The sequence below is a fragment of the Aquila chrysaetos genome, chromosome 4 (assembly GCF_900496995.4).
Source record: "Aquila chrysaetos chrysaetos chromosome 4, bAquChr1.4, whole genome shotgun sequence".
Classification (NCBI taxonomy): domain Eukaryota; kingdom Metazoa; phylum Chordata; class Aves; order Accipitriformes; family Accipitridae; genus Aquila; species Aquila chrysaetos.
Window position 1 is genome coordinate 28,922,664 of NC_044007.1, and position 18,506 is coordinate 28,941,169.

Genomic DNA, 18,506 nt, shown 5'->3' on the forward strand with positions numbered 1-18,506 from the left:
TGACAAGAAGTGCAGAACTGTTGTCTTTCAATGTTACACTGAATTTGTGAACAATGAGAGGCTTTATCTAATTCATTTCCTTTCCCTTTCTCACCTGAGATCTTCCAAGTAAAATTCAGAGCTTTTTATGTAGCAGTATTTGTAGCCTGGAGTTTGCAACAAAGCTTTAAGTTAATACTTCAGGAGTATAAATACGGTATTGTGACTGTTCTAATGGTGCAATACTTTTGCTGTGCCAGGGTCAGTGAAGCAAGAGCAGTGTACTGCACTGTGAAAGCCCTTAGTAGTATAATGGGTCCAAGAAGCTTATTTCTTGTGGACCAAGCCCTAGATTCTTACTGGAGCAAAATCTGTGGTATTGCACTGCTCATATTTGCCCTTTTCACAAGTTTAGCTCAAAGAAACAATAGTGGGAATCTTCTGTTTGTGCAGTTCAGTCAGTCACAGCATCGTGAGGCTAAAATTAAGGTGTTTTTATGGGCCTCAGTGGGAGACCAACACTGCACATTATGTTTGTTTTCGGAGCTATTCAAGCACTCAGAAAAATCTACAGGCGTGTGTATGTTGAAGTCAAGGTGTCAATTTAAAATGTGATAACTCTTTTGGAGCAGTTCCACATATGGATACTTTTAGTCTGTATGAAATTGTGCAAACTTCTGGCTATCTCCTTCTCCTTTTAGTTAAATAATTTTCAGAGTGCAAAAGGGCACTTATGTCTTTATATGCCTTTTTGTGGTTGAGTTTTGTAGAACAGTTTTCAAAAGCTATGTCTTGTATTAATAAATTTTAAGATATTTTGAAGGAAAAAAAATCAAGTGAAAGTAAAATACTGTCACTAAAAACATGCTTTTATGTATCTTAGAACATTGAACTTTTATTAAAAAACAGTTTTCCTATCTATATCATGAAGGTTTAATAGGTATCACTGGAAATTTACTCTGCAAATTTAATAACTTACGTAGTTCGGTGTGCTCATGTATACTTTTTGAGGGAGACATATTCCTGTTAGAATGGAATAGTCAAGGTAGAAAACCCAGGATATTTTATGACTGGAAAATTTGTGCAAAATACATGACAACTTAAATAAATATCTTACCAATGCAATTTTTCTGAAGAATTTTGGCAACTCCTAGTTTCATTTTGAGTTGGTATGAACCACGGATCTTTGGTCATAGCTATTGTCCAGACAAAAGCCTTATGTCATTGTAACTCTAGTAATAGCAACATATGTGCAGTTGATGTGTATATGCAGAGTGCCTATTTGTCTGATTGGTGATTTCCAGGTATCAGGTAGGCCAAGTTCTGCTGATGATCTTACTGCATTAGCTTACATCTAGGAATCCTAAAGGAACATCCAGATGATTTTTTTTTTGTGACTGGAAAAAATTTCTGGGTTGAAAAAGAACACAAGCATGATATTTGGGATTGACAGGAAGAAAAGACTTAAGCTCTTTTAGGCTTCCTATCATCTTGAGCTCAGTCTCAGAGCACTGAAAAGCAGAAGGTTGAAAAATATATTTATGATCTTAGCTATGAGCCATTTTTCCCAGGGGAGTGTCATTTTTTTAGGGTTCATCGCTCCAGTAGTCCAATAGTCATCTTCACGTAGTGTTATTTGAAATCCAATAAAAGGGGAAAAAGATTTGATGATTTATTTTTATTTCTAAATTAACTCCCACCCCAAAGGGCTGATTTTCTCTGATTCCTGTTCTGTTATTCCGGAGTGATTTGAAAACACAGACCAACCTGGTTATTTAGCAGCAAAAATGCACATATAAGATCTTCTTGAAAAGTACTAGCTTCGTTCTCCACCTTGTACTGTTCTTCTAATGAAAATGATTTGCATACTGTCTGCCTCAGAAAAGACAGGCAACTTCTTGAAATGCCTACATAAACTGTGTCCTTCTTAAAATAATTTTTATTCCAAATGAGGAATCATATACAAATTCAGTATTCTGAGGATAGTTAATTCCTAAGGCGATTTATCCTGACTAGTTACTTGCAGTGTCTTCATACTTTAGGTTTGGGGTTTTTGGCTTTTTTTTTTTTTTTATCATATTTGCTTGATTTTCTTGTATTTTGCTTGGTTTTAATGATGTTCTAGACTGAAAGGACACTTCCAACAGAAATGCATCATCTCCACAGTGCAGTGCTGCTTTCCTTTGTTCTCACTTCAGTAGTATGTTTTTGTGGATCACAGATCTATCTTATCAATCATGTTCTGGGGAAGAGATCTGTGCTTTGACTCCTCCCTCACTCTAAAGAATGAGTAAGGCTCTTGTAGGAGTAAAGACTAATGGGCCCGTCGCTCAGCAAAAAACCTCCTGTCATACAATTTAACACTTGCAGGCTCTCTAAAATGATGTATTTCTTTGTTTTCATAATACCCTGTAAGCAGAGTACAGCTGGTACCTTAACTCCAGCTGTGCTGTAGAGGTCTTTTCTCTGAATTTCCTTCCATAGTGCTGCAGGTGATGCCAGAAGTATTGGCCAGAAAGAAGAACAAGAAACTTGCCATCTCAGGGGAGCAATGGAAGCAAGGACAGAATTTCTTTTGCTGGGAAAGGAGGGATATACTAGAGGATAAAAGGTGTTTGGGGTTTCTTGCAAGGTGGGAAAATGGTAGTCTTCCAATACTTTGGAAAAAGTGTTTGTATGCATTGGACAGTAGCCTTCCTCTAGCCAGCTTTCAGTTCCACTTGTTCTCTTAGGAAATCTACTTTTCAAGTTGTTCTGTGGGAGTAGGCCTTTTCACCTATAGTAGACCGCATTTACTTTATGGTCTGCCTGTCCAGGCTTCAGTGTGAGGCAAGACCCTTAGGTTTGTAAATTATTTGGGACAGGATGTTTTTTTCATGCATCTTATGAAGTACCTTGTGCTCCTAGGGAGTCCCGGTTAAAACTCAGATTATTCTGGTAACGCTTGGAAACTATGGTAGAAGAAGAGGATGGAGGAAACAAACATTAAAGGTGAAACACTGTTCAGGAATAGCAAATCAGAAAGGATAGGAATATCATAGGAAAACATTTCACAGTACGTACACTTAAAGATGTAAAAAGAGAAAAGAATAAACAGGAGATGAAAATCAAGTTACATAAGTAGCTATCTGAAAAATCAGCACTTATTAAGAAAAATTCTAAATCCTTATTTTCTTCTGAACTTAAGTGCAGGAAAGAAAAAGTGGAGGAAAAAAAGAAAAGGAAAAAATCTTAATATACCAGTCTTAAGGCAAGGGAGAGATTTCATTGCTCCCATGACTGCAATTCATTTAGGTGATACATATCACCTCATTTTTTGAATGAAAAATTTATGGACAATGAATAATGTATCTAAATCCAGAAAAGGACAATGACTTCCTGCTAAGAATGACAATATTTTGGAGACACTGCATTGTCAAAATCCTCAATAAAAGTATTTTTCAAAGTATTTTTTTCAGTTGCAATATTTCAAATCACTGTGGTGAAATTCAAAGTCACTGCCAGGGAGCGGCAGGTATAGGGACTGTCTCTGTAGTAAATTTTCTAGTAGCTAGCAGAAGAATCCTGTCCTATGCCCTGTCTTCATGTACCAAAAGTGAAAGTGGTGTTTCTATTAGCCTTAACAAGGCTTTCCTACATATTATTTACATCTGTCCATTTTTAAATCTGCAGCATTGAATTTTTTTGATGCATTGCAATATAATTAGAGGTTGAAGTATCAGATTCTAGTAGAACAAGTACTGTGCTAGATTTCTGGAAGATCTGCTTCATTATGGAGTTGTTAAGCCTCAGAGCCTATAGTCTCCTGCTCCCCTATCCTCCAAGTTACTGCAGCATGATGGGCCATACACATTCACAAGGTCTTATAGATAAGTTACTTTCCCTATCATAAGACTGGCAATTATTTGTTTCTACTTATATTCTCCAAATTTTGTTCTAACTTTGAGCAACAGTCTTTTGAAAGCTGTTAATAATGTCTGCTGAGCATAGATGTTTGCTACTGGAAAAAATGGCAGGTGTACTACTACAATGACATAATTAGGAATAGGAATTATCTTGCAACTCTGCCTTGTTAATAGCATATAGTAATAAAACCATAAAAAATTTCAGTAGGCCAGTTTTCCTCTGTGTACTTCAGAAAATGCAAATTAGAAAGAAGTCAAAGCATATATTATATACAGTACTCACTAGATTTTATTTCATTGCCTCATTCTTGTGACTGAAGGTTGCCTATGAACGCGTAACAGAACTTTCAGAAATAGAGGTGGCAACATTTGATCTAAGAGGTGCTAAATGCAGTCTACACAGTGGGGGCTGCTTCTGAAGTGATGAAGTAGATATATGTCCCTTATTATAAGATCATTAGCTGCTGTATTTTGGAGAGGAAGTGTTATTTGATTGTTTGGGTTTTTGTTTGTTTGGCTTGGCTTTTTGGAGAAATTCCTTGTAAAGCCTTGGAGAGGACAAGAACTAGACTCAGTTTAGTTTGAAGTTTTCTTAGTAATTTAAAAGCAGACAGTTTCAAAAGCTAAATGAATCTCAGACCCTTCACCATTTCTGAAGTAAGACCCAAGAGAAGGACAGATGAAGAGTCAAAACAGTCTTCTGAAGAGTGACTTCAGAGAAAGCTGTCTCATCTTTAGAAATCTGTGTATCTTGACTAGTTCTGTTGGCAAACCCCAAGGGCCATTTCATGGATCCAGTTTGTGTAGCATTCTGATATTCCCTGGCAACCCCAACCCATCAAAGCCAGGGTCCTTAACTAGTCACTATGCTCAGAAGTTTCATTCTGGCAGATAGTGGCAGGGAAAGAAAGAAAGGACTGTCATGAATTTGCAGTTAATAGTCACTGCTACCTGCATGTTGAATGAAACACAGACTATTCCTATCAGTTGGGAATAATGACTGAGATGTATCTGTTCTTCTTCCTCACTATTGCCTTACATATTTTCCACCAATCTCTTTTCCCTGGATTTATTGCATGATTTATTATAGACATAATTCCTATTAAATATAGGAAAGGTCTCAGATGTAATCCTAAAAATTATGGCAGAGACAGCAGAAAGGAAGGCATTCAGAGAAGGGGTGATCATGGATGAAGATATATACACTATGTTCTAATAGAGATCAAAATTCATTACTAATACGTATCATATATTATATGGCTTCTTAATTTAGATATTTCCTTTCTTCACCTGAGAGTGTACGAAAACTTTTTTGCTATCTGTCAGAAGGTAAACATCTCTAACTTAAAGCATAAACTCTTACTTCTATTTCAAAAATTGCATTGGTTTATCAAAATTGATTTCACATTTGTCTGGCTACATGCACTTAAGTTAGTTTAAACCTTGTTTAAAGCAGCTATTTTTTCTGGGAAATTACTGAATGCATCTAAGCCTATTTAAAGGAGTGTTAAACCAGTTTGAATGGAGAGTGCACTGCTTTTAACTAGATTAATTTAAGATTGACCTACTTACACAAGTGCAGCTTTTTAAAACAGAGCAAGATTTAGAAGTAGCTCCTGGGGAAAACAAGGATTTCTTGGGAGCTTAGATTTCAAACACATTAGACATGATTCTTAATGTAACAATTACTGGCTAAAATCTGACCATAGTACTGTGTCTTCCAGTAGCAGACAATATAAAGTTTAAGTTTTCCTTAGATAAGCACAGTAGATCAGTAATGTAGTTTGATACTCATCTTAGTATTTGTATCTGCAAGAGAAATAGAAATCAAAGTAAAATGCATGATTTTTTACCTCTGTAGGAAATTTACCAAGGCAGCTACTATACCATACTGAAATTCTACAGAAACCAGTTCTTCCATCAAAGAATATGCAATAAATAATAGCAAGTGGAACTCCATTACAGAAGTAATAGATGAGTTTAGTGTACAGTTACATTTAAATGTAAGGAGAGCATTGCCGCAGAGTGCTTACATTCATGTGGAATATTTGTAACTTGTATATACATGAAGCTGTGTTCTCACGAAAACAAAACCAAGACTTCAAGAATTCAGTAATTTTTTTGTTAACTCTCCAGCATTCAAAAAATTATTCAAGTTTTACAGGCAATAAAAAGAAAAAACCCAAACCTGTCACTTTGTACCATGCTGTTTGTCGATTGTCAAGTAAAAGCTTCTTGGACATGATGCAAATAGAGTATCTAGTGTAATGTGCTTGGACTCCAGTTAGTGCATAGATTCTGCTGTGGGCACTGTGTTGGCAGCCAAGAAAAATTTATGAAAATCCTGATCTCCGAACTGCATAGATCAACTTGTAGTAAATTTCTTTTGGCTGCCAGCATGGTTGACACAGTGCAGGAGATATATGCTGCTGGAAATATGAACCAGTGGAGTTGTGAAAACTAAGTCTCCTAAGGGAGCGCTGTGTCTCAAACCATGCTCATGTCATATGCTATGGTTAGCTATAAAGAAAGCCAAGTATTTCAGATTAAAGGAAGCTCTGTATTACATTACCGTGACTTTAATTTCATAAAGCATAGTGCTCTTACTTAATTGAATATATATCTTTTTAATAAGCTCTTATCAATATCAAATTTGATCTGTAACCAAACAGTGTGGCCTTCCAGTTGTCACATGCTTGTTTTTCAGTTCTGTACTAGGATAAATATGTAAAAGATTAATATCTTCTTTGAATTTGTATTGTATTATACTTGTGTATATACTTTTAAACACAGAATTTCCAACATGGGTTCAGATCAAAGGTTATCCTACAAAATATCCTATCTCCAGTTATGGCTATTAACAGATACCTAGGGAAGAGAATAAGAGCAGGGCAAACACATGGCAACAAAACCCTAGCATATTCCCTCTTAGCTTCCAGCAATCTGTGGCTCATTGAATTTCTGAGCCACAGGCCATATTTTTGTGTTTAATAGCCTTTGAGGGATTTCCTTTCATGAATTGGTGTAATCTCTTTTTGAACTCATGTAAGCATTTGGTATCCACAACATCCCGTGACAATGTGTTCTATACACATTGAAAAACTACCTTTTTCTGAATTTTGAACCTGCCATTGATAAATTCACTTTAGGTAGACTGGTGCCCATATTGTGAGGAATTAATTTCCTAATAATTTTATCTATGCCATTCATAACTTTATGGACCTCTGTCCATATCTGGTTTCCAGGATAAAGAGACCTAGCCTGTTGAGTTACAGCTTTATTTATATGTAGTAGTAAGGTTAAGGAAGCACAACTTCTATTTTAAACTGAATCTATTTGAGTGCAAAATGAGAGAATTAGCAATATTATAAAAGATGGCAAAACCCAACTATTACATTTATAACGTTGCACAATGATGAAGATGCCAAGATAATATTTAAAAGAACTTTGCAAGTTGCAGACAAATGGAGTAACGATTGATTCTTTTAATTTCACCATTCCCCCTGAAATCCAACTTAACTGAGGAGTCAACACAGTTAATACTTTCTATTGCTAAACCTCAAGGCTTCCAGTATTTAAAAAGCAAACCACTCTTTCCCCATCAGTAAGTGCATGTTGTACCAATAGAATTTAACAGGATAATCTGTCCTCAAACTTCGAAACCTTCCATGGATTATACTTGCCTGGTGTGCATATGCTCACCTGTTCCATATCCAGTCACCCCAAGATCTTACATAAAATGGTAACTCTGAAACATTCAGTGTCTGCTGCATAAAAAGTGTCCTTGAAAGTATTGCCATAGGATGCAAAGTTGCACTTGAGAATAGAAAGGTCCTTTTCAGTTATTGAAGGGATGGAAAATGATTAAAAAATAAACCATAAATGGTCCTGGCTGGCTTGTGAGGACTCAGTCATTAGACATAGGGCTCTACAGATAGGAGAGTAGGATCTGTCTGCTAGACCCCATTTACTGGCTGGAAGCCAGGTGATGGAAAATATTAATTGTTGGAAGGGTAATGACCTTATTTTTATTGTTTTGGGGGAGGTTTTTTTTGCTTTCATGGAGCACCTTTTCCACTTTGAGAAAAGCACTTCATTTGCATGTTGTTAAAAGGGAGCTCTGTTAAACACTGGCAGTCAGTGAAAGCAGTCTTGTGGATGAATCCAGCCCCACGTTCTACATGTGTTTAGCCGGCTGCTTTCAATACATCCCAGGGACTATCAGTGTACAATACCATGCTCTCGGCTTCTTTCTTGGCCTAGAATTGCCAAGTGCATTATAATGCAAACCGAAAGAGAGGCTGAGGAGTATATCAAGAAGATGGACTTTGTGATATTCTTAATTAAAACAATGGAAATGTAGACTGTTACGCACATCTTATATTGTGCTTTTTGTGTCTATAGAAGCAAGGTTTTATTTACGCTGTGGCTTAATTGCCAAACAGAGATGGTCATGATGCAGGTCATAAACCAAAAAAAACAATGTAGCCTGAGCCACTAAATTGCATACTGCTTCCATCACAGTGTAGGTAAACATAGATCATTGCAAGCTTATATGGAGTAGTTAGGGAAGTTGCAAACTCAGTTATCCATTCAAACTGCAACTGGAGGTTATTTCCCACATACTGGGGCCAGTAGAACAATCTGCTTGCATTTGCCATCTGCCTCAGTTTGCGATCAGCTAGCCTATCTTAAACTGCTGATGAAAAATGTTAAAATTAAGCTGGCTGACTTTGCATGGAAATAAATGAGGAAAGTTCACATTGTCTGTTACATCAACTTTACTGCCAAGGAAACATCTAGCTGAAAGGCAGAATGGATCCTTGCAGACAATTTTGGCAACCACTGCACCTACATTCACAGAAAAAGAACTGCTTTTTTTTTTTCTCAAGTATGTCTTTGTCTCAAACAACTGTTTATACAATAATGAAGATAAGTTTATTCTGCCAAACTGGATTCATTTGATCAGACACTCATATTGGTATATTAAGAGTACTGAGTTAATATGGGGAAATTTAACTGAAAAATGTTTGTTAAAATTATTAGTAAGTTGAAACTAATAATGTTGGGTTTTTTGGTTTTGTTTTGGTGGTTTTTTTTTTCTTTTTTTGCCCTGCAGTATGCTAGAAAAGAGCATTGGGAAGGCTTTTTTGTTAGGCAAACAGATGTATTTTGAATAAGTGCATACATAAAATGTGGGCCATCCCCTTCATGATCATTTTTATGACCCCAGAACTGCTCACACATGGTTACTGTGTGGGAATGACAAGGGGAAAAAAAAAGTAACACCTCACACACAACAAATAAATAAATCTAGCTCCTACCTTAACCTTTCCTCCTCTTAGAAAGAAGCTCAGCAGATTTTGAGTCCTGAATCTGAGAGAGCTTCATATAATTCTTGTAGATGATAGAAAGTTATAGAGAAGGGGGCAAAAAGGAAAGAATTTAACATATTCCAGTACTTTTTTTCTTATCCCCTATGCATCTTTTTATAAGTGTTATCCATCAGCTTACAAAAAGGCAATATTTCTTTAAAATGTATGATATAAAAATAATACTAATAAAACTAATGCTAATAATAACTATAGTACCCTATGACCTATGAGATTTCACACTAGAGACTGAATTTCAGGTTCTTGAAAGATTACTTGCTATGGAGAGCTTGTGAAGAGCCATACTCTCAAATATGTTGGGTTAAAAAAAAGCCAAAATCACCTTTATTATTGCAAATAAATTGAAATCAGTTCACAACTAAAAAAATCACTTCATGAATTAATGGCTTGAAATTATTTTTTTTTTCTTTTCAGTCTGATCTGCTAGTATAAATAATTTAGGAAAGAGAAACTGTCTATGATCCTCAAATTGTCCCTTTAAACCAAAAGTGGCATTTCTGTCATTTAAAGCAGGCACCAGGCTTAGCACTCCAACTCATGCGATCCAGAGACTTTCAAGTCTCTGTTTGCTGCTAGGACCACTTCATGGAGACTTTTTCACCAAGACAGCAGCTTTAGGAAATCTGACTTTTCCCAAAGATGTTCTCTAGATTATTACTGTGCTGCCCTCTCCTTTCCCCTGCCTCTTCAGGGGCAAACAGAATCTGAAAAATCATGTTGCCAATTACTATGGATGTTGTCATTGTTTCCTGAGAGAATGAGACAAGACTTTTATAGTAATTACATATTTATTTATCTATTAATTAGGCAGAAATTTAATGGATTGTTGTTGCAAAAGTAGAAGAATGTAAGATAACCCTAAAATACAAGGTAATACTATATATGACTTTTTCAAGAATAGTTTATAACTAACTAATGAAAGATTTTCTACAATATCTGTGTTCTCAAGCCTAGAGAATTTGTGCTTTATCCTGACAATTCTTCACTTCCAAATGCTCAAGCCATATGTTGTTGAGGCCAAAATGTTTTTAATCTATATTTAGACTCCTTCCTAAGTGGTTTGGGTTTCAAAAAGTGCTGAGCAGCTAACACCAATACCTGGAAACATCTACAGCGAAAACATCAGGTTGGGAAAAAAGATGAAAACAGAAAAAATTATAATAAAAAAAAGCTAAATTAAAAGAACAATATTGTTTTGTGCAAAATGTTTTGTTGTAGTGGACAGGTTTAAGTCTCTAGTTCAAGTCAATGATGAATGCTTCCTGGTTTAGTAGATATATCACTTAAGTCCATATCCTGTACCTTTATAATTAATGGTTTGCCACTGACTTAAATGAAAAGACCTAAGTCAGAAGCCAGAAGACTTGAGGGGGTGGAATTAATCTGACCATATGTTGATATTTATATCTGAGTTAATCTCACAGAGTCGCTTTAGAGTTAGAGGAGAGATATATTGCCTTCCTGGGTAAGATTTGTTGCATCCTGAAGTAGGTGTCTAAAATAAACTAGATGAATCATGTCCTGAAATACCTGTTTCTCATCACTGGCTGTGCAAGGTGCAGGTATAGACATTTGTGTTACAGTTTTCTGTAGCTAGATGACTTCCACCAGTGATGTTGAATCGTGCAATTTCAGATTAGAGGAGAACCGAAGTGATAAGTACTTCCAAATAACAGCACCAACTGGGGTCCAAAGAAATTTGTCTCAGCAGCAGAGATGCCTGTTTTGGAAACAGTTCAGTATTACACTCAGAAAAGGTAATTACTGGTGTAGGCTATCCCCTGTCCCTCTCAGCATGGCAGGACAAACACTCTCCTATTGGTCTAAATATGGTAATTCACAAATGGATTGCACCACTTAGATTTTGAATGCATAGCTGGTAATATGGTAATATGTAAAAATACTTTTGGTTTTGCTTTTCTAAGAATCGTATGTAGCTCCTTTCTTACCATGCGGTTTAGGAACTGCTACAATGTCAGTATAAGGATTATCACTGAGTATTCAGGAAATTGAAGATATGGTAGTGACATCGGATTAATGTTGCTAGCTCTACTCCAGCTAGCAGTGCTAGCAGAAGCAGTAAAAATATTAGGGCCTGAGCTTCAGGAAGAGTTAGCAACTACAATATATACCAACAGTCAGTCCTTAGCTGGTTTGTTTGGTTTTTAATGAACACTTGCGTTACTGGCAGGGCTGGCCATGGTGGCTGGCAGAGGTGGAGAGATAATGGTCCCGGACCTGCCCGAGTGTGGGCTGTGGCAGAGCAGCTGTGGGAGCAGCGTGCCCCCAGTTACCCTGCACTCAGCTCCCTGCTTTCCAGTAGGAAGCTCTGGTCTGAGAGCCGTCTGACATGGGACCTCTGGTGCCGTCCCTTTTCCCTGCCTGTGCCAGCCACTGACCCCCCAGGCTGGGGTCCTGCTGAGCGCCTAACTCACAGAAGGGAAAGTGTGCCAGGGTTGACCTCTGCCCTGGCTAACATTCCCATGTCCAAGCTCTCCTGCACTTTGGCAGGAGCAGCTAACTCCTACCTTCATCTTCCTCTTTAAGCATCCTCTTGCATAGGCTTCCCTCTGCCAGGAGAGCCAGGAGGATGGCTTGGCTGCCTAACCGTCTTGGCCTCTCTGGCACCCTTTGCCCTGCCCTCTGCAGTCTTTCATCCCGGAGGCTGCCCCTCAACAGTGGGTGCTGAGGCATCTCCATGCGGACAAGTGCCAAGAGTCACTAGTGCCGAACTGACAGTATTCTCTGAGTGCTAGAGAGGCTTACAGTGGTTCCTCTAGCTAGAGTGAACAAACAGCTATATGGATATACCCACTAATAGTAGCAGATTATCCAATAGATCAGAGCATTTCATACGAGTAAATTTTAACAAAGTAAAACCAAAGTAGCGGATTTGTCTTCCTGTCACTCTCTCCATAGATATGATCCCCAGTTTGAAGTTGTCTCAATTTAGAATATGGTACACACTTGGATCAGGTCTCCCTTTGAAGTCTGCAGTCTTCTTAGAAAACATATCTGCTTTTCAGATCAGAGAACTTTTAACGATTTTGTTTCTTCTCCTAATCACTTTGCCAATTAGGATTCAAAATTCCCACTTCTTTTATCACCAGTCCAAGGAAAAGAAAAACATAGACAATTCTTTCTTGACACTTTTTTCTTAATAGGATTTAAACAAGCAAAATAACAGTGAAGGGAGAATTGTTCAAATAAAATTTCCAAATATATATACAACACTATGTCACTTTCTCTTCAAAAAATCTTAAAGTCATATGTAGGTGTTAGGTAGGTACAATAATAGGGTAAGCATAATAACCTGGTTTTGATGGCTTTAATGTGAGTTAAGTTAGAGGATAGAATAATTAATCTCAGTAGTTTAACTGACACAGGGTAAAAATTTATCTCTACAGAGAGCCAACACAAGATTTACACATAAATTAAATTCTATGTACATTCTGTTGTGGGGATTTAAGTGATCTGTAGGACCCTTTCAGATTTCTGCCCCATGGCAAGTTACATCTATTGTGAATATTGGCAGCATGACTTTGACCTTCCTCGTAGTAATTACACGTATTTCTTTATAGTAGGACACACAGGATGTTAGGATAAATGAAGAAAAAAAAATCATCCCTTCAAAACAAAAACAGCCACAGTGTTAATATGCCAGCATTTTAGCTGAGTGGCTTAAAGGCAAAACCTAAATTTGTTTTTGTCAAAAGCAAGGATCTCATTTTAATATGGACTCATGCACAATTAAGTTCGTTTTACATTTATTGTCACCAAGACTGGCACTTACTCAGGAGTGGTAGAAAGATGTCCATTCCCTTCACATGAATGACCCTCAGGGACAGGACCATGGAGGATAGCTGAGAATTGTGTGATACATGCTCTTTGCATGCACACATCCAAATCTTCAATCCCACCATGTGTTCATCCTCACAGCCCTCAGAAATGAGTTTTAAATACTTCTTCAGCTTATTGTTCCCACAGCAACAACTAAAAACAGAAACAAAAATAAGATAGGAAAGCATATAAATAGATAAGGCTACTACAGTATTTGCAGCATTTGTAATTGCATTGAGACTACTGGAAAAACAGCATAAATGTTATTTGGCAACCTGGTTATTTGTAATGTTGTGAGAATCGTAGAATCATTTAGGTTGGAAAAGACCTTCAAGATCATCGAGTCCAACCATCATCCATGCCCACTAAACCATGTTCTGGAGTACCCCATCTACTTGCTTTTTGAATACCTCCAGGGATGGTGACTCAACCACTGCCCTGGGCAGCCTATTCCAATGTTTGACAACCCTCTCAGTAAAGAAATTTTTCCTAATATCTAACCTAAATCTCCCTTGCCGCAACTTGAGGGCATTTACCTCTTGTCCTATCTCCAGCCACCTGACAGAAGAGACCAGCACCCACCTCACTACAACCTCCTTTCAGGTAGTTGTAGAGAGCGATAAGGTCTCCCCTCAGCCTCCCTTTCTCCAGACTAAACAGCCCCAGCTCCCTCAGCCGCTCCTCATAAGACTTGTGCTCCAGGCCCCTCACCAACTTGGTTGCCCTTCTCTGGACACACTCCAGCACCTCAATGCCTTTCCTGTAGTGAGGGGCCCAAAACTGAACACAGCACTCGAGGTGCAGCCTCACCAGTGCCCAGTACAGGGGACAATCACCGCCCTGCTCCTGCTGGCCACACTATTTCTGATACAAGCCAGGATGCTGTTGGCCTTCTTGGCCACCTGGGCACACTGCTGGCTCATATTCAGCAGCGCCCAGGTCTTTCTCTGCCGGGCAGCTTTCCAGCCACTCTTCCCCAAGCCTGTAGCGCTGCATGGGGTTGTTGTGACTGAAGTGCAGGACCTGGCACTCGGCCTTGTTGAACTTCATACGACTGGCCTCAGCCCATCGATCCAGCCTGTCCAGATCTCTCTGAAGAACCGTTGTATTTTCAAATGTTTATACTGGTGTGAGCTTGCTGAAAGAAATTAATTTATGAAGATCTTTTATAGCAAAATGCAAAATTCCATTATAATTTTAATTTATTTAAAATAGTTACTATCTAAAAATGACCATGAAAACACCCAAAATAAAACTTTTCAGTCTGTTAATTGATATGACTTTATTACTAATAGAATGAAAATTCCATTTGAGAATAGTATACGAATTCAGTAGTAGACCTGAGTGATGAAGAAGTTAATCCCAGGAGCTAGAGATTCAGCATAAGTGTAATTTTTCTTTATTTGTTAATTCACTGTCAAGCAGGGTTTCCTCGAAGCATGAAATGAAGCCATAAGCATTATATTTGCAGAAAGAACACATGCTATGATTTTTACACCTTTTTGGGAAGCAGTAAGATCTTGTGTCTTCTTTACTTCCCCTAGGATCATCTCCAGCTGCTTCACTTCTCACTCTTTGGAGAAGTTGGTATTGATTCACTAGTCAGAATAGTTTGTGAAATTTTTCAGTACTAGTAATTGAAACTGTGGGGAAACACAATGGAAATATCCTTACATCCATGCTTTTTTAGAAGAAAAATTAAGAATACATTAAGTAATTAATTCTACCCATTTCAAGCAATTTACTAGAAAGTTGTAGAATGTATGTGGTAATAAATCTAAGTAGTAAGGCAGAAATTCTTACCTTTTGCATGTCCTTGCCTTCTAACATACAGGCTGATCTGTATTATGAAAGAATGTGGGCTCCTTTCAAATATGTTATTTATCAGGCTCCTGACTTCTTCTGAATTATCCTCACAATATGCAGAAACAGTAGAATACTGCCAGGAAGGACATACACACCTCTAAACTCACATGTCCTTATCATCAATGATCACTGAGTCACCTGAAGACAGTCTTGCCCTGTAGGAATATCCCCTTGTCAAATTTCAAGCAAACAAGTTTAAATTTCACACTAATCAGCTGATCTTTTTTAAATAGAATAGTTTTTCAAAAATATTCACATGTGGGTGAAGGTATACTAAATTATACGCAGTGTCTATTAGTACATACTTTGTATATAACAAACTGCCTGTACCTCCCCTTCTGTCTGCACACATATATATATGTCAGTAAGTCAACTTGCAAAGATTTTAGTCTATATGTTAGTATATGTAATAATGGAGTGAAAGAAACATATTTTTATGTCATTCTCTTCTGTCATAATGGAAAAAAAAGGCTAAATGTATAGATATGTTCTTGAAAAATGATTCTTTAAAATACAGAGTATATGAAATAGATACACTAAGTTCATACAGAAAATGGATATACTATATATGATACATTTTTATTTAAAACCACAAAAATTTAGTTTTGCTCTTCATTTTTCAAAGCTACTGCACCATCTCAGCTCCATCTTTTAGCAAAACTTTCTTTCCAAAATAACCACCAAGCTACCAAATTTCAGTGCCAATGGCAGAAGTTTGAGATAATGTCAAGCAACTATGTATGATTTCTTAGACTGGAAAATGTGGCACCTTTATTTGGGTAAGAGTATGCCTGTGATTATATTTAGTCCATGTATACTCTCTGTATAGCATATATATGCATATATGGTGCTTATGTAAGTGCATACATAATGTATATGCTCAATTCTGCTGTATTGCAATAAGGTCAGAGAGAGAAAGAATCTTGTTTTATCACTGAGTGTTGAAATAACACGTACAAAATTCTGTCCTGTCTGGAAAGAATAAGAATAATAACAAAGATAAGAAACTTTTTTTTCTTTTGTTTCTTTTTTTTTTTTTTTTTTTCTTTCTGTATGCTATATAGAGTAAGAATATTACTCTAAAGTTTGCAACATTTCAGCCAGTTGGGATTAGCAGCATTGGTTTGATGAGCCAATGGTACAAATGAACAGAATAATGAAAATGCAAATTCTAAATACATTGGACACAAGTTCATGGGTAAAGGGGGTGTAATATTTTCTGATATTTGAGGTACTGTCTTTTTGATAATAGGGCTGTAATAGAAGTCTTTCTTGTACAGATTTACATTTGAGAATCATATGGATTTAATCTGAAATCATCTACATGCATCACATGAAAAATGAAGTAGAATAATCTTTGGAAGAAACAGTGTATGTCCATGTATAAAACATTTTTATAGTTTTCCAGTTTGTTTGTCATTTGAAATTCGGTTTCTAGATTTTTTGTTTTTCCCTGGATGGGAAAGTCTTCAAAACTGATGTCACATGGCATTTAAATGACAGACAACTCTTGAGCTCACAATGTGTTGTAGCAGTTACTGTCACATGCCCAGGAGAAGAACGAAGTGACATGCCCTGAGGTGTCATTTAGTGCTGCATTAAAAAGACAGGCAAGTGATGAATCAAAGGCTTGCTAAGCCATTAGGGTATTGCTTTTATAAATTAAGCTCAGATAGCATTTAAAATGGGAATTAATATCTTCAGAACTAGGGTTTCTTAATAGCTTGCTGTGGACAAACATATTAGCTTTGTTTATCTGTAGATATGAAAAATAGTGTATGTATTAGCTACAGGGAAAGGCTTCCCCATACACCATGCTCCACACTGCTGGCTGTTGAATATTTGATATATTAAAACATATTTATATTCTGGAGTTTGGGCAGTGATTGTAAAGTCAGGCAGATTTAGTGCCTAAAATAGTTTATAGCCTCAGAGAATAGTGTCAGTATAAAAATAACCATTTTTTCTTAGTACTTTACACACAGTATCTTTTTTTTTTCTTGTGAAATCAAACTTGAGATAAAGTAAGAAAAACAATCACAATCTTTTTGAGCTTGTATCTATTCTATTCCAAATCTCCATGGTAATGGGGAACACAGGAACAGAGATGTACAAGTTTTGGACTTGTGAAATATATTTTCCAATATTTCTCTACTACTCCATAGATAAATATAACAAGATGTAACTGAGACTATCACAATGAATATTCACCATGGTATATCCTACAGTGGCAACTTTTAGTTTAAAAGTCATTATAATCATATGTAGTTTAACTCTATTACTCATGACTTGTTAAAGTTTTGCAATGGTCCTTCATTTTTCCAAGTGAACTGAAATATATGTTTCTACTTGGGTAATGTATACTGAAATACAGAATTATTTGGGACTCTCTCCTTCAACAGTGGGGGCTGAAAATGTTTAAAAAAATTATATCCAATGTCAGTAGGATAACAAAGCTAACCTGAGCTGGTATGAATGTTCACTTGCCTTTACACTCCTTCATCTTACTCTGACCACTTGCCAAGGAACTGAAGTTGGCCTACTATCCACCTTGCAGTCACAAGTACAATGCTGTGCAGCCTGAAGAGAAAGAGCAAGCACCCAGGGTTATCCTTCTGCACTCTCAGTAGCTAGTTACAATAACATTGAGATGCTCAAGGCAAGTCTGCTCCCAAAAGCAAAGAGGGACTAAGTAATTGTTGCCTAATTGGAGAAATCTAATTATATGCAAAGGAAAAAGGATGGGAACTAAGACAGTAGTAAGTCCTACCTGCACTGGTCGCAAACAACACATCTTGAACTGCTTTAAACCTCAGTTTCAACTGCACTAAGTTATTTGGGTCAGTTTAAATTCAGGATGCCCTGGAGACAATCATGACTCTTGATGGAAATTGTTATGAATAATGGGGCTATTTGACTACAAGTAGAAAATATGTTCCCTGTTAAATCATTGTCACCCCAGGCAAGAATACTATTGTCCCAGCTCCTTCCTGTGACCTTCTCCCTTCCCCCTTATTCATTTGCTCCCAGTGCTGCTCTGTCTTTACCGTGTTTAATAGCTCCCCTGATGGTTACAAGTTGCATTGCAGGAAGTGGAAATTACTTTTCATAGTCCTTTTGCCTTTTTCCCTTTTGGACTTAGGCTTTGCCTAATTCCAGAGGGGCAGTCAGATGCTGAATAGTTTGTGGGTTTTGGGGTTTGTTTTTTTTTTTTTTTTTACATAATCACCCCGATCCAAAAGACAAAGGGAGAAAGAGATACTAAGAAACAGCCACCCCCTGCATAATACATGTTCTCTGACGTAGTCCCACTATCATTTAAAAGTACTACTCTGGAAGTGCTCTACGGTATGCTCATTATCTGTGATCCCAGAAGGAAGATATACCGTTAGATGACAGTGTTTTGTTTATTTCCTTGTTACAGTGTAATTCACACCCCTGCAAGGTCAACATGGAACAAAATATGGAAATTCCTGGAAATCTTTATGGAGACTCAATGACATCTGATAACTAAAGGATGTAT

General features: G+C 37.1%; 1 protein-coding gene across 2 annotated transcripts in view; it reads left to right on the forward strand.

Annotated features, from left to right (window-relative positions):
* The window catches only part of MMP16 (matrix metallopeptidase 16), a 188,546-nt gene that overhangs the window by 110,624 nt on the left and 59,416 nt on the right, over positions 1 to 18,506 (forward strand). The gene's annotated exons all lie outside the window — the stretch shown is intronic.